Raw genomic sequence first — 22,593 nt, forward strand, 5'->3', positions numbered from 1 at the left:
TTGGCTTCCCTCAAGCAAGTAATGCTCATGAATTTTTAAGTAACTAGTGATACACTCGCAGAGGTACAATAATAGCATTTCCTAAAACATATTCGGGGTGTAGATAGATGCAGCTGAGAAAAACTGCTTACCAATCGTTTATTTCCCTAGACTTTCAAATTAGAGGCAGGAAAATGGGTAGTCACTGCTAAGCTCTGTCTCAAATTCGAAAAATCTGAGTTATCAATAAGAATGAGGCATTTATTATGTTTTTCATGTAAATAAAACAAGTCGCTAATGAACATTTGATATCAGACCTAATATCACGATAAATAATGAGATAAAAATTATTTTCAATAAAAACATCTGAAATGACTGCAAGTATATTTCATCTGTATTTCCTTTTTAAAACATTACTTTGGATATCTAGAAACTGAAAAGAATATTGCAGAATTCACACCAGACGAAGCTACCATAAAAATTTATAGTTAAAACACCAGTAATCTTACCACTCTAAATTTATTTATCCAGATAAATGACAATAATCAGTTTAAAATAATAATAATAATAATTTTATTATTATTATTATTATAGATTAAATGAAACTCTCAAAACTAAACTAGTAGTGAAAATACTAATTAATTTATATTCATTTGCAAAGCAACTATATCACAAAGAGTATAACAAAAACAGTTAGGCAGCTTAATAAGTATATGTAAGTTAGTTAGTATTATAATAGTAGATAATTAATGATATAATAAAGACAAATAATTTTTTAGTTCTTTAGTCATCATTCGATAAGAAAAACAAATTTCCGGCTATATTACAAAATGCGCTTATTATAGAAATCTCGATTAAAATGAATTATAATATTACACCCTAGATAATCTGAAAAAATATTACACCCAAAAATCTGAAACTAATTACCATTTAAAATTTCTGAATTAAAAAACAGTTTTTTTCAGAAAAACCAGAAAATTAAAAATGAAATCATATTATTCGGATGTAATTGATATTAAGCCAACTCCTCTGTTCTTCACGGCTCATCGCGCAACCGGACATTAAAATCGCTGAATACTGGTAATTCAAGCCCGAGTTCAATCCCAACGAACGGGCTGGCTGCATGAGCGTTTTCTTGGTTTGCCTCCACGTGTAACGAGGATACGAGCCAGTCTCTTTTAAAAAGTCCTTCAGGTAGGCATCCCACCTCTTAGGCAGATAATCCTCGCGTGCTTAGCTTTTAATGAAGCAAACCAAACAAGTCCTGGTTCCTAGCTGTAGCATATTTGTCACATTAGGCTTAATAGTTCAAAACAAAATATACTTTTATTTATTTTTTGGCTATAAATATACTTTAATTTATTTGTTTTGTAATAAGTACGCTTTTACTTATTTATTTTATTATGATTGTTAATTATTAGAACAGCTTAACTAATGCCGTTTTAAAATCGGCTGTCTAGGTGGTCGCATATTTCGCCTATGCTTAAGACAGGCGTTGCTGACATGATGATATAATTTTGCCGAATTCCATTTCAATTTTGATCAGGAAAAGTCCGCGATATGGAATCCGAGGAGCTTGTAACCCTGTTCCCTCTCATGAGACTCTCGAAAGGACCGCAGAACTGATTACACTATTCACCGCAACTTACTCCAATACACAAATGTGTTATGCTTTATTCGGAACTGGAATCCGGGCTCATCAGCTTGTGAACTACTTTCGCCAGTCACGATATTGATCGGACGACAAGATCATATAAAGTGGACACTAAGATCTCTTCCTAAAAGAGTACCACCTATAAAGTGACCACTATTTTTCTGAGAACACAAGTGAGCATCGATTTAGAATATCACCTCTCTAAAATACCGCCTCTAAAGAAGATGAAAATAATCTGATCCCGGGAATATAGTTTTACTGAGTTTCACTCCAAGAAAACATACGAAGCGACAAATCACCTGTGACCGTAACTTGGCGGAATTCAAACCATTAATTTTACAGTAGCTAACTAGACGTTAGCAGCGAGAAAAAGCGCAGGGAGGGAGTTGCAATAATTTCCTTCAAAACCATCCTGCTTTAAATAAAACACTTAATTTTATATTAATATTTTTGCAATGTTTTACTATTTCTTCATAGCTTTTATCTGGCTTTCCTTCATCCATAGTCCATACATATATATGACAGAACAGAAGAATAAATTTTAAAGACGTATTATATTTATGTACAAAAACAACTTAGCAAAGCTAGGCAAGAATTCTGCCTGAGCTTATGTACTACCAACATAATATTTTCCGGGTTTTGCTTGGATAAATAAGTATAATCACCCACCCCAATGTTTTATGTCTGTGCCTTCTTTTCAGAAAACTGAAAAGCACATACTACCCATCAATTCCTCGAAAACGAGGTTGTAAAAGTTGACTTTTGCGAGGTGTTAAGAAACACTGTTCCTGCCACCTTCCCCGATGACAGATCTTTACCAGTCAATTGCGAAGGAAAGCTTTTATGACCAACATTCGCAGATATTCTTAACATGTGATTTTCCACAGCAAAACTTTTCACGGTTGACAAGCTGTGGCTTTCCCCTTTGAGAACCTGTGTATATAAACTAGGAAGATTTCATTGCAGTTGGCTTTCGTAATTTACGCTGCCGTTTTAACGGTGTAAAGTTCCCAGAAATCGTTACTTTTTCCTTCCCCTGGCGGAGAATTTACGGCTAAGTTGTGATTACGTTAGAAGATTTTTACGGGAAAGGGAAGTTGGAGAGATGTTATAGTTCAGGAGGTGATGACAACAGGATCTTGGTGCGATTTTTAAGGGAGTCGTATTTTATGCTTTATGTCAGACTTATTTCTGAAGGTTGCGTAAAAGAAAGGAATACTCTTAGTTCATATTCATCAGATCAGAGGTCTGGATATTTTTCAATATCGCGTCTAAGAAACGAACACCATGAAGTCAGTGTATTCTTTGACTCCTGAATTGTTTGAATATTTCTGTATTTTGACGCTGCATTAGCTTTCGCTTGCAAGAACAATATTTTAAAAACGAAACAAGCATTTTTTATATTCTAAATTTCTTTTAAGAAACACTAAAGCAGATGTGAATTTTTAGTTATAATAAATGATAACACATATGAAAAGAAAATAAACATTTGTTCCAATTTTTATATGATACTTAAAAAAGAAACATTTTTCAGTTTTCAATTTTATATAAAATGAGTCATAAAACTAATTCAATAATGAGTTACACAGCGAACAACAATAAAACAATTTTAATTTTTTAAAGTTTTCAATGATTTTGATGAGTTTGCGCAAGGATTCTCCAATCTTCTTCATCGACTCCTCTGCATTTTTCTGTATAAGATACAGCATAATTATAATACAAATAACTGAACATCAATAACTTAAAGATAACTATGAGATTCAAAATATGAACAAAAGTTTTGAAAAATGGTTTGTTAGATTTAGGTTCAATTATTTTTTGTACTATTCTTATTTTTAATTTTACAAAAATAAATAAGTTTTTAGAAATCAAATCACAGATTCTAATTGCACAGACGTTCGATTTTGATTAGTATGATGGTTGCTGTTGGTGCAATGATGCAAATTTTTAATATTTGGCATAAAACTGTTTAATTTAATTTTTAAATCACCTAGTTCTAAACTATTCAACTTTCTCCGGCTTTAAAATTTTAAATTTGCGTTCTTCTTATTTTTTTATTATGTCTTCCTTGTTTTCTTCAGTTTCACCTTTTTCTACTGCACTCATAGGAAAAAGAAAAAAAAAAAAAAAAAAAAAAGGTGCAAAACTTTAAAAAATATTATTTAAAAATGTATTAAATTATTTTAGTATATTTTTTCTTATATTTAGTTTATGTAATTTCTCCCTTACTACATGAAACAGCTTTATATCAATAAACAATTGATTATCAATTTAATTAATTTAATTTAATACTTATTTTCATAATGAGTGGGATCTTGCTTATGCCGATCAATTGCCAGGGCAAATTCGGTTATCGGCCCCTTGATTATTGATCCCCTTTGAAATTTCATCGAACCCGAGGGAACCCATGTGTTTGAGTCTTTGAACAACGTATTCTGTTAATGTCGGTCACAATGTTAGAGACCTGAATTCTTGGAAGAAATGCAGCATCTTCTCAGTTTCTATATTTGGATTTCGTCTCAATGTAACGTGAAAATCCCGCCTCGTACAAATAAGTTATTGCAAAAGGAAGTAAAGTTTATGTTTTAAATTTATTTTAAGAGCTATTTTAAATTGTGTTAAATACATAAAAGCAGACACTGATTTGTTGTTCTTTGACTTCGGTTACGCATTTTTTCTCGGAACACTTAATGACTGTTTTCGGAACGCCAGCGTTCCGCGGAACTTAGTTTGAGAAATGCTACTCTAATATCTGAAAGAAATTATCATTGATGTTTCTGAAAGTTAAAAAAAAAAAAAAAAAAAAAAAAAAAAAGATAAGATTTAAATCGTTTTTGTCAAAAGTTAAATTGTACAATTCGTCCTACTGTTAAAATGGTAAAAATAACATAATAATTTTTGCTAAAATTATTCATTATTTAGATATTTCAGCGGTGTGCACTTAAAAATTGCTTCACAAGCATCTTGGCACACGCGGCCATCGCTTTTCTGGCTCTCGATCTAAAGGACTGGTTTGGTTTATGTGATTACGGCGAAGCCTCTAGGGCTCTCTGCCTAAGGGAAAAGGTGCCTTCGTGGATGACTTTCTAAGGAAAACTGGCCCGTATATACATTACACATTGGGAAAACCATGAAAACGCCTATGCAGCCAAGCCCGTTCGATCCTCGAACCGAACTACCAGTTGTTCAGTGACTTTACCGCTCGGGCTAAAGGAATCATGTTTCCCAATGGTCTGAAGAAAATTCTGCTTTCTAAAATCGTGTACTAGGAAAACTTTGGATTTCTGGTTTATTAGAATATGGAAAAATACACTAGGACTGTGTTAGGGAAAGGTAAACATACAACATTTAAACTAGGTGCTTTATGCATATTACCACGTAAATCCGAATACAAAGTGAACGTATTATAAAATAACCACGCCTTTTTGGGGGCTCGCAATTTTTTCTCTAATGAATTAAACAAAGAAAGTGTTTTTAGTAAACAAACTGCTGTATTTGTTTTTTATTCAAGTAAATTAAATTCAAATATTTTTTACTTATTTTGATGCAAATTTCTCTAAAAAATATAAAAATTCGCTAAAAATAATGTAAATTGACATTAAATAATAACTAAAATAGCCTTTCATACTATTTAAATAAATGAATACGTTAAAAATATGTAAATGTATTAATAACCTGATATTTTCTAGAAAAAACACCAGTTAATAACAGAGTATTTGCTAGAAAAAACAACGAAAAGTTCGAGTATTTGGTTTCTCCAAAAGTCCAAATTATTGATATTCTAATTTATTCTTGAGGTTATACTTTCCTTTGTCCTGTTCCATTTCAAATACAATAACACATATGAAAACATTTTTGTGTCATTCTGTATTAACAAGAGTACTTGAGCAAACATAAAACCAACGAAATCTATATTAGTAAATTTTTAAATAAGCTTAGTAATATATATGTATTTGTACATTTATGCAGTTACTGAGTTCCTGTTTAAATTACCCACTAATATCTCTTTATGAATTATAATGGACATTCTTATAGTAATAATAAATCAGATATAGATCGTAGAGATGTCATCTGTAATGTTTTATATGAAATTTTCTAAAATTTACTTATTTCTAGCACGTTTATGAATGCGGAATATGACAAGACCCTCTGCTGCAACTAGTAATTGAGTGTTTTTTTGTAATCCACTGGTTTCCAAAAGTGAAGCAGCAAACGGAAGACTAATGATAACTCAAAACTTATAAAAGCAGGTGGGATAAATTGGTGAAAATATTTATTGCACCTCTTACAACTCAAAAACATAAGGAAATGGTATACGGACTATATGCATTTTATGACATCAACAGGATCATAAAATCTCCTAAATTTGGACAAATTAAACATAAAAAAAACCTCTCAGTAGTATGTATGATCACAAACAGCAATACAAGCCTGATAACGATGCTTCGTGGTGTTTACGATGCTGTAAATAAGCTGCAGGGTAGTAACGTTCATTGATCAAGTAAAGCAGTTCTAACCCCATCATGGAGTTGGAGGTCAGCAACACGTCTTCGAAGGGCATCTCAGATAATGGGATTAAAGTTAGGAAAGCGTGTTGGCCTTTCCATTTGGACTATAGTTTCAAGAAACTGGAGCACGAGAAGAGCGAACGTAGAATCCAGTATGCCGTCTCTGTACCTCTGACAAATCAGAGTTCCATGTAGCAACACATACAGGTCTGCGCGTCCATTGCGCACACAAGAACAATACTTTCTGCGTAAGTATCTCTTTCTCATACAAACACACTGCATCCTACATATATCTTTTTCCCATATGTTAGACAGAAGATATCAAGTTTTGGCTTCTCTTTATATGTAAACAGGTCAAAAACCATCCTATAAAGCAAAGCGGGACTCATCAGTGAACAGAACAGACTTCCACTGAGTTTCATTCCAGTTTCCTCCGGTGGCGGGATGTAAGCGAAACGCACACTGCAGGTCGCTTAGCATACATACTTCTTTCGTACAGCCTTCAGCATACCGTTCAACAAATGGTGGCTAATGTGGTCCGTACTGTAGCAGAAATAAGCGCGAATTTAAGCTGAAATGGAGTTGCAGGCCTGTTTCGACGCGCACTAAATCACAAATACGGTGATAACTCTTGGTCTACCATTTGGTAGGTCTTCGAGAGGCTGAATGGTAGTTAGAAATTGGTTTCACAACAGGCTTACCACGAAACTATCAACATTTAGCCATTTTGCAACGTCAGACTGTCGTTGACTTGCTTTTAATAGTCCTTTGACTCTATAACGCAAGTCTCCTCGCAAATATCGCCTCAAACTCATTTTTACACTTTGGCTATCTCGAAATAGCTTAATATATCGCCGTTCATTGAACATCTTAAAGTTTTAAGTTGTATCATATTTACGTAAAGCATGGCAGCACCACTCTTTTGCTTAATGCGTTTGCGATGCTGCTTGCTATTATTTGTAACGTGTTCAAATTGCAAGACTTTGAAACTACTCTCAGCCGATTTATCGCAATTTTTCAATTTTTACTTAACTTTCGGAAATCGTAGTAGTTAATTTTTATGCATTCTAAAAGTAAAAAATAAACCTAGAGATTTTGAAGTATTTACAGTAACACACAAGTAAATTCACTGTTGTATGGCTTAAACACATAATAAACCTGTATACAAGTTTTAATTTAAAATTTATGACAAAAATAAAAATCTTTATTATTGGGAAGTGGTGAAAAAAAGCACTTGAAGTTTAATTCCAAAATAGAAAAGTGATCCAAATATGAGAATAAATAAATTTCTGAAACAAGATCAAGGTTTGCATTTTATAACATCCAAAGGCTAATATTCTATAACTTTAAAACATTAATTTCGCAGATTTTAGCGATTTTTAATAGGTTTTTCTTTTGAACAAAGCAATAGGTGTTTCCCATTTTTGCATTTACTAACGTGGAATGAGAAAAAAGAGGAATATAGCAAACATCTTATCGCGTTTTTTATTTCCACCGAAACATACCAGTGTAGACGCAAATAGCGTATTTATGATGTAAATGACAGCCATAAAGTTAAACTGAAACTATTCCTTTCCAAAATTTCTTCTGAATAAAATGCTTATTAACAATTATTTCTTCTCCAAAACATTTATTTCATATTTTCAAACTTTAAGCAGCTTTTGGTAATTATGCTCTGAAGTACTTCATACCAGTCTTCAGCTCTTGGCAAACCTTTTAACAAATGGTGAACTACTGAAGCAGTTTTTGAACTTCAATACCACATAATGGAAATCTGGTAAGTCGCTATCCCATTGACAACCCTTTTCAGCTACACTTGGCAGATGATCCCCATGTATGGAATCTATTCCTTCACTTTCTTTATCTACAACACTTAACCCTGCCGTTCTATTTTAAGCTAAAACTTCTTTTTTATGAGAGAAAAATAGGTTAAAAAAAGCACAGAAGGGGAGATCTAGGCCGCCTATGGGCATTTCTATGGTCCATTAAAATGACTGGCCACTGAAGAAGTGAAATATAGTTATTGCGCGAAACTCCCCCCAACACTTCCGTCGTGAAGGAAGCCGAAATTTATCGCCCAACATACGTGCTATGGAGGGTACTGGAGTAGTCTACCATTTAGGGGTTGGCTGACTGTTCCTTGTATCCTGTATCTCTCTGGATTTTTTTTCCGAAATCAAGGGGTGAGAGCTAAAAAGGGGAGGAATGGTATTTGGGGTTTTGTTTGCGGATTCGGCTGTAAATTCTTAAGCCTGCGAAAGACATCTGCTGCTACTTGGAAAAAGTCATACACAGACGTTATGGCATTCCGTTTTTTAGTATTTCTTTTGTAGAGATAAAGACCTAAACACGGGATATGAATTTTTCATTTCATCCCAACTATTTCGAATTCTCTTCCAGCCGTAGAGCTCTACACATATAGTACAGAATATCGAAAGTATGTCAAAACTGCAGTCTGGGAGATATTCATAAATTCTGCATCTCTAAACAAGCTAGATTTTAACTGTTTTTCCACCAGTACTTAAACGACCGACCTTACATGACCTAAATAAACTTGCCTTTGTCATTTTATGTTTACCTACGTAACATTTCTCCATTTTGAAATGTTTAATTAATTGCATTTATTATAAATTTTAAGTCGATTAATGATTCATATTACATCTGAAGGATTCGTTGTGAAATAACCAAGCACATTGTTCTGAGGGTTTAAATGCCACTCAGTATGATCCTTGTTATGCACTCAGTTGAAACCCAAGAAAGTCGAATTCAATTCACGTTTAATCATTTTTAAAAAAATAACTCAACAAACCTCACATTTTTAACACTACACAGTACAGTTTCTCGCACATACTCATTCATACATAGGCATTCATTACACACATAGGCATTCCTTACATACATAGGCATCATTAGATATAAATTAGCTATGTACATTATTAGATATAAATTAGCTGTGTACATCATTAGATATAAATTAACTGTGTACATCATTAGATATAAATTAGCTGTGCATTATTACAATTTCTCGTGAGTACAATTTCTGTAACTCTCCTTTGCTTATTTTATTTGGCCACTTCGTTTTCTAAATAAGCTCGATTCTGACTTCAACAAATTCAGCAAGTTAAATAAACATTATTAAATATATAGAAATAAAGAAAGTAAAGAATTGTAATGAGGTCGTATTCGCGATAATGCTATTACTACACTTTTAATTTCTTTGGTTTTCCACATTTCCTTGATTTATTTTCAGTGAACAAGCTCTCTTATGCTTTACCTTAATTGTAATCTGATATTTTTAGTAAAATATTTTATACTTAATTCACTGAGCAATGTCGGTATAAAGCGTTTGCTCTTGCAATTTTTTTTTTTTTTTTTTTTTTTTGGGTACTTAGGTATTAACGCAACCATCTTAGCAAAAATCTCCAAATTTTCAGCATCTGCCAAACTCTAGTATATGCATACAACCATCTTTCCGGCACCATGCTCATAACATTTCTTCAGTCAAGCAACGCCGCCATTTTCATGTGCGTTCTGTTTTGTTGTATTCCAAGTTCCAATGGTTTTTATAAACAAATCGTGGTATATTTTGCCTTTGTTTTAAAATATGAGCTTGTAGGATTTGCTAATGATGGAAGAAACTGCGATAAAATTTCTGCAGGAATACACAGTTTTGCAAAAAATTTTCTAAAGAAACCAACGGAGAAATCCGTTTTCCTAGACAACCGCTGTTGCCGAGGGTTGCAGGAAGCCGGGTCTCCACAATTCTGTGATGTTTTCTAAGCGAAAATAGATCTCTGTATACTTCGGGAGAAGAACAGGGCAAAGAAATTATAGAAAGATTTGAAGAAGAATGCAAGCGTTTTATTTTTTAATGTATCGCTTAATCTTTAATTAGTAATTCAAATTTGTATTTTAAATTGATAAAGTATTCTTTTCATATCTTAATAATGTTTACCGACTTACAGAGTTTCGAACCTAAAAAAAAGGGGGGCACGAAAACAATCAACTTGCACCGAATAAGTAACTTCTACTTTTTCATCTGCAAAAATCGCCAAGGTGATTGCGTTAATACGTAAGTACCTTATTTTCAAAGCTTTACTTTTAAGGAATACATTAATTCAAGAAGGCTTAAGTTTATCGAACTGAAATATTTAAATGAAAGCACCCTTATACGGAAGTAAAACATGCTAATATCAAATAAAATTAGGCAAAAACCAACCTTAGTTTTTCTATGATTTTATAGAAAATTTTGTTTAGACGGATTAGTCAAAATGGTCCAGCTTCTCCAAGGAGCACAAAATATTTTAGTACCCCTTTTCCGCCTTGAAAAGCAGGAACGATGTTGACTAACTTACAGAAAGAGATAAATAAAATTATGCTAACCTAAAAAAGAGATTTTACCTGGCAAAAGTCATATAGGACTTGAAGTCAAAATTCAATTGTCAGTGTAACAGGAACTGTCTTCTCATAGCTTTTATATTAAAGAATTTCACCTGCAGAATAAACTACTCTTTTTCTATTGAAATTTAAGGGCTTTTAAGAACTATATCCTTACAGCTATCCATTATCACAATCTAAGTTGTTGTTGAAGTATATGCTACGTAATTTAGGTTGTTAAGTTCTTAATGTTAAATTACAATATTAATGCTAGAAATGAAGTTCTTAATGTTATCTTAATTAATCAATAAGCTGTTAATAAATTAAGTTGTTAATGTTGTGTTACCTATAATTGTTACTAAGTTAAATTATTAATGTTATTTTATCCATAAGTTGTTAATAAGCTAAGTTGTTAACTTTAATAAATTTTTAATGTTATATTAAGCTCTTAATATTATATTCTATTATGCTACGATGTTAACTTTATGCTAGGTTATTAATGTTAAGTTGTTAATGACATATTACCTATAAGTCAAGTTGTTAATGTTATGTTACTCATAAGTTAAGCTTTTAATGTTATGATAGTATTATGTTAAATATTATATTACTGTTATGTTAAAATGTTAATGTTTTTACAGTATGCGCTACTTAAAGTAATCAGGTTTGTCTTCAGCTGTTTTGATTGCATTAACCAAATGACAACATTAAACGACAAGAAAAAATATCCTTGTAAAAAGCCATGGAATTTAATTTAATACAGATATAACTAGAAATATATAAATATGTACATTCATAGCGTTTTAATTAGGAAAATACGAAAGTTTATTTATAAACTCACCATAATATCTTATGCAAAATTTCATTTATGAACATTTCACAACATTTCTGAAAATTATTTGTTTGATGCTGTACTCCTGATACTTGGAGGGCATCTCTCATGGAAGGAAACATGCCAGGGTAAAATTTAAAATTAGGAAAAAAAAAAAAAAAAAAAAAAACTTAGTTTGGCGAAGATGTTTTTCAAGGATTTTTTTTTCCCTTAAGATAAAAGAAAATTCTGCGGAGTTCCTTCCCCGCTCCTTACAAAGGAGGTGGACATGTACGTGATCGCCCTGAAAATCATTATTAAAAAATTTAATATCTACATCAAACTGAAAATGCTTTTTTGCCTAATTTTATAGAGACATTAGGTATTTTTTTGAAGCAGGCAAGATGAAACATTAGCAATCGACTTCGCCGGGAATCGAACCACGGACCTCTGGAATACCGGTTCAGTGTGCAGACCACCACACCATGAAGGCACGCTAGGAAGGCATGAGAAATACCTTATATACTTCCCCTTTTAAAGGACGACTCGGGTTAAAATTCGTTAAAGTTTTACAAAATATGAAATCGATAATAAAACAAATTTCAAATTTGGCCTTCCACATGCCCATATTCGTAGGAAGATTACGTCATTCAAAATTCGATGGCTCTACGTACCGTTGTTTTATCACAATGCGAGAAATAAACATACATTTACGCAGATTTCTCATTATTTAATTTCTTCAAATATAATGCAGGACTCTAACATTTGGTGGCAACAGTTTGAAAAGTGATTCGCCGTTTATAGTGATTCAACGCAAAATCGCAAAACGAAAACAATAGTCCTTCAGGAACAAAGCCCCTTTGGACTAATAATAATAATAATAATAATAATTTTGCGGCGAGGACTTGAGGAAAAAAGGGACTGAGGAATAGTAACGGTGGTATTTATGCCCGAAAAATTCCTTAATCTGATTTGATAAGAGCTGTCCGAGTTACAGAAAAAAAGATGGCATGATGCGGATTAGTTTTTCAAGTGACGCAGTTATTTTTAAGACCGGGAAAGGGACGTAGCCAAATTAAAGTTAGTAATTTTGAGTTTCATAGTCTTTTATCTTATATGTAGATACATTTTATGTGGGAAGTGTATTGATCAAAAGAGTTAATTTGGTACCTTACACCTACATCCAACATAAGGAAAAGTATCTATTTTCTAAAATTCGAAATTTAGGAACCAAGTCCAGAAAACTAAAATAAACTGAAGGCCCAATCGTTGGAATTTATACTGTTTAACTAAAAAAGGCACAGAATCAGAGTATAAGAGAAATGCCGTTACGGAGCTGTGTGCTTAACCCAAACGGCCTCATCAAAATGCCGTCTGCGAAACGAGATTTAATGTCCATCCATCGTCACTGTTGAAATTCCTTCGATCCTTCATTAATTCTACAGTTCTATAGGATCAGTCTTGTACCGTAGTAATGAGATTTCTGTAATATACTTCGGTATCTTCAGCCCTGATAATATAATATTCATACCAAACATGTTTGGCAACGACGTGTTTCCCATCTGGCACAGATGCGAATGATTCACAGAAAGATATCTGAACAGAGTGCGAACTTGGTCGGAGCATTGTATATAAGCTAGAATTAGGAATAAATCATATTTCTTAAAGCTTAATTAGAAAGTAGCATAAAATAAGCTTTATTTAGAAGTGAAATTTTACTTTACTAAACTCATGTTTTACATGGGGGAAAAAAATGAATGTTTTTGCAAAAAAAATTAAAATATTTAACAATTAGCAAAATAGTGCAAAAAAAAGTTCGAAAATTTTGACAATGGTACCTCGGCAAACCTGATGCTGGTTCGATCAAGTTCTCTTCCCCTAGCCCAAATCCCAGTTTGTTAGATTTTTACCCCAAAGGAGCGTCTGAGCTAACTCAGACGGCTCGTTTGATATTTTGAGTCGATTCACTATAAACGGCGATTCATTTTTTAAATTGTTACCATCACATATTATCGTCCTGTATTATATTTAAAGAAATTAAATAATGAAGAATCTGCATAAATGTATTTATGTAAATACGTACATTTATGCAGATTCATTGTAATAAAACAAAAGTATTTGTATTGTGATAATACAACGGTACACATTGGGATAAAACAACGGTCGCATTGTAATGAAACGACGATACCTAGAGCCATCGAATTTTGAACAACGTAATCCTCCACCGAATATGGCCATCTGGAAGTCCTAATTTGGAATTTATTTTATTATCTCTTTCATACTTTGTAAGACATTAAAGAATTTTATGTTGTTACGTTATTTTCTTTTTTCACGTTCGTACGGGGTTCGTGTGGATTTGGGGTGAATAACGACGGCACTTGATGAAATATCGCAACACAATTTATTTAGCCAATATTAATCAGGACAGCTGCAAAGTCACTTTTTACAGTCGTTAAAGATCTACGATAAACTCGCTGGAACAATCAGCGACACAGCCTTCAGGCTATCACGGTGGAGACAGCTGCACGGCAAAGCTCCAGAGTACAGCTCCCGACTCTGCTCGGTCGTTCTCGGAACTCCACGTACTTAGGAGACTCTCCACCCTACAACTCGCGATGCACTCGACGACACATAGAGCACAGCTCCTGACTCTTGGTTAGTGCATCCTCGAGAGAGCGTGTTGAGCTCGTTTCCGGAGCTCAACACGCTCTCTCGAGGATGCACTAACCGTGATACACTAAGAGACTCTTTCGAGACGACCAACTCGGCCCTAGACTTCGAGACATTTCCTCAACGACTGACTATCAGCTCGCTAGACGAGGCGTACACACTGACTGCGAACCAGTAGCGTTTATATAGCTTTCAACTTGTGTTCGAGAACATTCTGGGTTAAACCGGTAAGAATTCATTCCAGAAGGTTCTCCATCCGTCCATGGCATATCGCCAATTTTGTCGCCAAATGGTCGATTTCTCGCCAAATGGGGCAACTCAGCCTTCCTTTCTATTTTATGGCAACCCTCAAACTGCTTTGCGGGGAAGCCATCTTACCGCGCCTGTACATTTCGTAACAATATTAACAAACTCAAGGAAAGCGAGGAATGGCAACACTGTACCGAAAAAAAAAAATTTTTTTTTTATTTCCAGCGCGCGAGACTGTGTATCGGAAATTCTAAGGAGACGCTCTTTTAAATATTTTGCGATATTGCTGTTGGATTGAATTTTTGGTTTAAGTGCGAAGAACAGGATATTTAATAAATAAAGGTAAAACACAAAACGTGAAAAAAACGCCCCTTTGGGCGTGATATAAAATCTGAAAAGCTTTCAGAATTTTTTAAAATCAAAATTGAAGCTGAAATACCCATTAGCTGCTTTGCGACAGCAGGCCGCCGTGATCGGGAGAGTGGTTAGCGACGCTGGCTGCTATACAGTAATTTTTGTAATTTCGCTGTTGAATCGTATATGGCGTAAGTGCGAAGAACAGTGGTGCTTAGTAATAAAGATAGCAGGAGTGAATGCAGACTGGTAGAGCACGAGCGAAACGTAAAAATTCTCAGCGAGAGCGTAAAAATCTTTAACAAATCCTTTTTTGCGATCGTTAAAATTTAAAGGTCTTTCAGATTGTGTTGTTGTTGTTTGGTGTTGTTTACGTAGACAAAATTTATGCAGAAAAACTATCTTTTATATATCTAAAACAAAATACCTATCGATAGTTGAAGAGCATAACAGGATAGCAAAATTAACAACATATGATACAAAATTTTTGGCTATAATTTTATGAATTTAATTGGGAGAGCAACAAATTTTAAATCATACACCTAAGTTAAGGACTATCTTAATTTCAATTGACCTGTACAGAAGAGCAAAGCATTCGGATAACAAGGCAGTTTTGGATATCTGGAGTCCGGATAGTTAGATTTTTGCTGCACATTGCAAAGTTTGAATATGAAACAAACATTCATTAATTTTTCTCCGACATTTTTAGTTCGTCATTTGCAGTGCCTTATGAATTGAAAATCAAAATCTTCTGCTCAATTTGATACTTAGTTTCTTTTTTACTTTTTTAAATATTTTCAAGTATTAGCTCTTTACGATTTTCTCCAGCAGTATTGGAATGCTAACACCATAACAAGTCTTGAAATTTCCAACCTATCCATCACGTAAAATGCAATTTTATTTTTTCTTTAAAAGACTATATATAAGCAGTTAAGCATCTGTTAAAATCCCGGCCATATTTTCTAGACTATTTTAGCAAAAAACCTTACTAAAATATTTCAGTAAAATTCGCTAATTCTAGCCACTGTAAATTCTGTTGGCAATGTTTTTTTGCACAGCATTCACATGAGTTGTATATTCTCATTGCGTTCTTAAACTTTATTTTATGCGGGGATAATACAAATTTATAATTAAAATATTATTTATCATTCAACTTCCTCGTTTCTTATTTATTTCAATCGGTTAAGTTTTTTTAATTTTGACAAGTTCTTACTAAGCTTTAGAGGATGAAATTTATCTGTGTTTCTTCTTCAATGGCTCGACAGCCCTGGCCTTCTCCAGAAGTCTTCTTCAGGCATCCCTATTTTTCCAGTTTTAAACCTTTAAAATATTAAAGATCTTATTCGACACAATCAATCCATCTTAGCGGGGGTCTGCCCTGAGGTCTATTTCCCATGGGCTTTGCCAGAAAGATTTTTCTCGCAGCAATGATCTTCATTCGCTCTAGCCAGATGGCTAGCCCATTTAAGTCTCTGTAATTTGACGAATTTTACAATATCAGGTTGTTTGTAAATTTTATAGTTTTAAATTAGATCTCCTTCTCCATGATCTATTCACTTGGACCCCACCAAGAATGCAACGTAATATCTTTCTCTCAAAAATTCCCAGAGCTTCATCAACACGTAAAGTCAATGCCCAAGATTCTGATGCATAAGACAGATCTTATAAGACTTTAGTAAAGAAGAAATTTGGTTCTTAATATAAGAAAGCGTATAAGGTATTTCTCTCACCTTCTTAGCATGCCTTCGTAGTGCAGTGGTCAGCACGCTGGGCTCGAATTCCAGAGCTCCGTGGTTCAATTCCCGACGAAGGCGCTGCTTCGAAATAACCTAATGTCTCTGCAAGCTGAATTTTAAATAACTTTTCAAAGCATAAAAACATCTATTTGCAGCAATGAGTCTTTTATATATTTCTGGGGTCAACACATTTTTATTATTTACCTCCGTTCCCAACTAAGTAAAACTGTTAACTCTTTCAAATTTATAATTACCGATTTCCAAGTTACTAAGTTGTAAGTCAGACTTTAAGCAAAGTAAATATTTAGTTTTATTTTCGTTTATATCTGGGTTTAGAAGCAATTATTTTAATATAGTTGGTCTGTAGATATATACAATGCATTTTGTAAACTAAATGGAGTTTTTTGGAGCTCAAAATTACGCTTATTGCCGCAGCCGCAGTCTGTTTCCTTGTTCCAAAATAGCGACCTTAGGCTAGTTTGTTACTATTATCTTGATGCACATGTACACATGAAAACGCTTTAAAACTTAAATCATTTTGGGGGTTTTAAGAAATCGAGATTTTAAAATTATCTAGATTTCTGAGATCCGGAATTTTGACCTAGCTTAAAATAGCTTCATTTACCATAGTTTATTTATTTTATTTACTTATTTATTTTTGGACGCATTGACTTGTATCCACGTTACATATAAAAAAATCCCCCAAAATGCCCATTAGCGAGGATTTTATCTCGGGTTGAACTACCAGTGTTCCGGAGTCTCATCCTCTCGGCATTAGCAGGATTCTGTTTATCTTACGTATTACTTTTACAGAACAAATCATATATGTAACTACTATTTAAAAATCCTTTTATTATTTCACAAAATAGCGCTCAGTAAAATATATGCTCTGTTATATTGAAACTCGGCTGTTTTAACTTCATTTTTCAATAAAATTTAAACGGACATCAATAACATATTAACCCGATTCAAGAAAAGTTAAACATAATTTTAAAAACTTAAATTAGCTTAGATTTGGTGCAAAGCTCTATCAATTTCGGGAACACTGATAGTTCGATTCGGTTTAAAATACAGGTTGTTAGCATATGAGTTTTCATGTTTTTTCCTATGTGTGACATGGATATGAGCCAGTTGTCCTTAAAATGTCCTCTACGAAAACATCCTTCCCCAGGCAGATATCCTTCGTGTGATAAGCTATAATGCGAATAATCCGGAATTCCTGTTGATTTCGAAGACTTATATAGGTCCCTCTTCTTCAGGAGCAAACTTTTTCTCTCATTTTGCTATTAACTACAATTCTGAGAACGCGAAACATTTCTGCTGCCGAAGAAGAGGGACCCATGATTGAACACCGAAATCTATCAGATTTTATTCAAAAGCTGTGACAAGTCAAGACTGCATTTTTGGCTAATTTCAGATTTTATATTGATACGTTTTTCATTCAATTCCCTCGAGTCTCTTCCAATCTACTTTATTAATAGCTTATTTCGAAGGATGATAGTCAGGATTTATTTGTATAGCTATTAAATGCTGTATTGTGTGGAGCAAAACAGGAGTATTTAAAAGAGAAATGTAACTTCCTTTAAATTTTAAAATTGATAAAGGTGGATACTTCTATGTGTAAATTTTAAATACACTACGTTCCTTATTAAATTGCTATGTCTAATGATACCACATGTTAAGGCTAATACTTAAATTTACTAAAGAGGACGTTTTACACTAAATAAAAAAAAGAAAAAAAAAAAAAAGAAAGAAAGATAACTACATAAATGAATAATACAAAAGCCGACAATTTGATTAATGCTCTCAACTTCAACGTCTCGTCTGCCTTAAAAATAAATTTCTGGTCTGTTTTGCATCACAGTTTGCTGTCCGAGGCGAAAAATCCATTTAGACATAATTGTTCAGCATTGCTGCTTGAAGAACTTATCATACGTCTGCACTCTAAAGAGCACGGAAATTCCCATACTCTTCAATTCCGTATCAGACGAGTTCGAAGGGGGCTGCAAAAGCGGGTGGCGAAGATGGAGCACGACGTGTGGGTGTCAAAATCCGAAGCACTCCAGACATGAGAAGCCGGGAACATCAAAGGATTCCTTCAAGAGCCTGTCGTTTTAAAAGTGGGGACCATGCATCAAGTCAACTGAGAGGGGTCGTTTTCATCCATTAAATCGCGTATCCGAAAGGATGGAGGCATGGGTGCCGTTTAAAATGACGGCTTGTCACGTGGCTGAAGTATTAGTGAGATATATGATGAAAGGGGTTTGATGTTTGTTGTTTGATTAGCTGTTATTTCATTCGACGAATCTTCTTTAAGAGGCTTTCAAAGAAGGGTTTTGCTTGCATGAAATATGAAAGCGTTTCTGAAGAGCACAAAGATCACGCTGAGGACATATTAATGTGATTCATGAGGTCATAATTTAACACGGTTGTACGCGTGACCTGGGAAGAAGATATTGGCGAATGCGGGGAACCATGACCAAATTTAAGTGGAGCCTATAATTTGGAAAGATAATTGCTTACGTAAGCAAAGATAACAAGTAATTTACTTTCCCCCCTCCCTTCCTTTTCTTTCTTTCTTTTTTTTATATTATTATTTTTTTTTTCGAATGTGTAGATAAATTTGGAATTTTAAAAGATACACAAAAAGAATTGAAAAGAGCAACTAAGGCAGTGAATATCTAGCAGTTTTTCTGCTTCTGTTTCTTCATAAATATCGGTAACATGAACCGTAACATTTCGGAAAAATTATCATTTTTGTCATAAAACTCAACTGAATAACAAAACGCTCAGATTTTACTTTTTAATATTAAAAATTACTTTTACGCACACACAAGAAAAAAAAAAGAAAAAAAAAATGCAAAAAGAAAGAAAAAAAATCTAGAGAAAATTTTATCATATTTATGAAATTAAATATTTTTAAAAACGTATTTGAAAATTGATTTTAAAAATTTACAATTAAATCTTCTCAATAACTGCATTGTTTTAAAATAATATATTATATATTGAAGACTTACTAATTTTATTATCAAAAGTTATATTCATCTATTATTATATTAGTCTTTAAGGTTTATCCCGAAAATACACTGATTATGATTAATAAAGGAAAAATCACAAAAAGGACGATTGCTCAAAAAGTTACATATAGTGTTCGATGAAACTGACCCCCAGTATACAATACATAGGAAGATATAAAATACATGAAAAGAAATTACCAGATAGTTATGGTGTTATAGAAATTAGCATATGTATAAAATGAACAAATCAGATGTGTCAGTTTCGTATAGGAAAGTTACCCTCAGTATTGAGTGTGATTTACACTAGAAGCAAAACAGCGCATACAGCGATGTGCGATGCTCTCAATTACGCAGTCTATCAGTTCTGTATATAGTGAGATCCATTGCTCTAAGCATTTGCAAGCATCGCAAGGGTCTAAAGAAGAGGACTAAGAGCAGCTATACGTCTTTCTAAAGCATCTCAGATGCTCTCATCTAAGCTCTCTCATCTGTGCTCGATAGGATTCAGATTAGGTGATCGAAAGTTGCTGTTGAAGATAATCATCTACGATGCGAGCCTGTGCGGTATAGCTTTATCGCCCTGTAGCAGGAAATTATCATCTATTGCCATGGCATAAGGGCGCACATAAACATCAAGGATGCAATCTGTATAGACCTGAGCATTCATGGTTCCACATGGAAGTACATGGAAGTCTGTGAGTCCACCCAAAGAGATACGGCACCAAACACAGACACTGGCTGCTCCGTATGCATCTCTATCACAAATGTTTGATGAATGATAACGGGTTCGAGTTTCTCTCCAAATCAAACAACGCCCAATATCGCTTTAGAGGTTAAACCTGGACAGCCCTCCATTATCAACTGTCCGGTGGACATGTTGAAGTGTCCACCTCAAACGTTCCCTTCCATGACGTGACGGGAACGGCACGCAAATGGCTGGTCGCCTGGCGTAAAGATGACCTTTGTGAAACATTCTACGCACCGTTAACGTTGATACCAACCGTCCAGTGGCTGCAGCAAGGAAGGATCTGAGCTGAATCGGAGTTAAGGTTCCTTCTTGTGCGTAGCAAAAATGATCGGTCATCAGCCCTCGTCGTAGCGATTGACCGTACTTTGCTGAACCTCCTGGACGCCGAATCTGTGGTTAGAAATTGTTGCTAAAGTCTATCAACGACAGAAGGTCCAACTTATCCTGCCTCTAAATACATGGAGTTCATTGTTTCAAATTGGCTATCCCAGATTTCTTTTTTTTTTTTTTTCAGTATCACAGCGAAGTTTAAGGGCTTTCTCTGAAACATGCAATTTATGTTCCCCGCAAATTACGTATATCATATGCAGCACCACTAATTTATATAGTGCAGTTTTATTCAGCAATTCTTATTTGACAATGTATTCAAATTTTGTTCGAATTTATTTATTTTTGAATGAGTTATCGCTATTTTTGTGATTTTTATAAAACTTTTGAGAACCAGTGTATGATGCTACTCTCAGATTCTGATTATGATTTTAAAAACTATTTTTATAAAATTAATAAATAAATAAAATTTACAGAATCGTATCTTGATTATTTTTAGTACGTTACGTTAGATTGTATTAGGTAGACAATAAATAAAATACCTGACTTTTTATTGATTACTTTTAAATGACTGCTACGTTATATCCTTCCATACATACATGTAATATGCTTTTATTCGAAATACATTTTAGATGATGTCATACTCAAATGTGTTTTTTTTTTTTTTTTTTTAAATCGCAGGACTGGCCATTTGCTTCTGCAAGATATTCTATGTCTTATAATAAAACTGATGAATTTACTTTGATATATATTGTTGCGTTTTTCTTTTCTGACGCCAGTTGTTACGCTATTTTCTTCCTTCACGTTCGTACGGGTTTTGTAGATTTGGAGTGAATAACGACTACACTTGATGAAGTATCGAAACACACTTTATTTAGCCAATATTAATCAGGACAACTTCAATGTCACGTTTTACAGTCGTTAGATATCTACTATATACACTCGCTGGAACAATCAGCGACACAGCCTTCAGGTTATCAGGCTATAACGGTGAAGACAGCTTCTCTGCAAAGCACCAGAGTAAAACTTCCGACTCTGCTCGGTCGTTCTCGGAACTTCACGTACTCTCGAGACACTCCACGCGACAACTCGCGATGCACTCAACGACACACAGAACACAGCTCCCGACTCTTCTGTTCAGTCGTTCCCGGAGCTCGACGATGCACTACGAGACTCTTTGGGTTCAACTCGACGACCCACTCGGCACTCGCTGCCCGGCTGTCAACTCAATTGACTCGCTAGACGAGACACCAACTTCATACTAACTATCTCGCACTCTATGCGAGGCACACTCACAATCAATGATTGAGTATCAGCTCGCTAGACGAGGCACATACACACTGACTGCGGACCAGCAGGGTTTATATAGCTTTCGGCTTGTGTTCGAGAACATTCTGGGCTAAACCGGTAAGAATTCGTTCCAGAAGGTTATCCATCCGTCCATGGTATATCGCCAATTTTGTCGCCAAATGGACGATTTCTCGCCAGATGTGGCAACCCTAAAACTGCTTTGCGGGGAAGCCATCTTATCGCGCCTGTACATTTCGTAACAATATCATTCCAATAAAAGAATACTGAAAAACCTTGGGCGAAAGAAACTAAAAATGTATTTTTTCGTCATCTTACACGCAGCTATCTGTAATAATGTTTGATTAAATCCTCAGAAGTTTCAATTAATATTAAAAAAATGACATCATCAAGATCCTCACCCCCAAAGAACTCACTTCTCCCCTCTTTGTTTCGACTACATTCGACGACAGAAAATATTTTTCTCTTAAACACTTCTTTTTCTTTTTATCGGGTGCGTATAAAATTTTAAATGATATTTATTTTTACTAAAAGTGAACAAAAATTGTTGTGAGTCGGATCCCTACTCTATTTGATTCACTTCTTTAATTGATATTAAAGGTTTACTAACAGGCATTCAAGAGATTAATGTCTTCCGGACTTTGTCAGTAGATTCATTGAAGGAACATCGACATTCAAGGGAATAATATCTCCTGAATGTTTGATAGTGTCTCATGCAATATATGAAGCATTTTGTAACATGCAGTTATTATATTTCACCATTTAAACATTATATATAGAACATGCATTTGTAATTAAAGATAACTTAAAATGCTTTTGTATTACAGAAGGTTTTCAGAAATAATGATTGACGAAAAT

General features: G+C 34.1%; 1 non-coding gene across 1 annotated transcript; it reads left to right on the top strand.

Moving 5' to 3' along the window:
* Positions 1–16,340: 16,340 nt before the first annotated feature.
* Positions 16,341–16,413, top strand: TRNAS-CGA (transfer RNA serine (anticodon CGA)). The gene has a single exon. It is a non-coding gene; the product is annotated as a tRNA-Ser (tRNA).
* The last annotated feature ends 6,180 nt before the right edge of the window (positions 16,414–22,593 follow it).

The sequence above is a fragment of the Stegodyphus dumicola genome, chromosome 7, assembly GCF_044657685.1.
Source record: "Stegodyphus dumicola isolate Sdum_Otavi_A_Nest chromosome 7, ASM4465768v1".
Classification (NCBI taxonomy): domain Eukaryota; kingdom Metazoa; phylum Arthropoda; class Arachnida; order Araneae; family Eresidae; genus Stegodyphus; species Stegodyphus dumicola.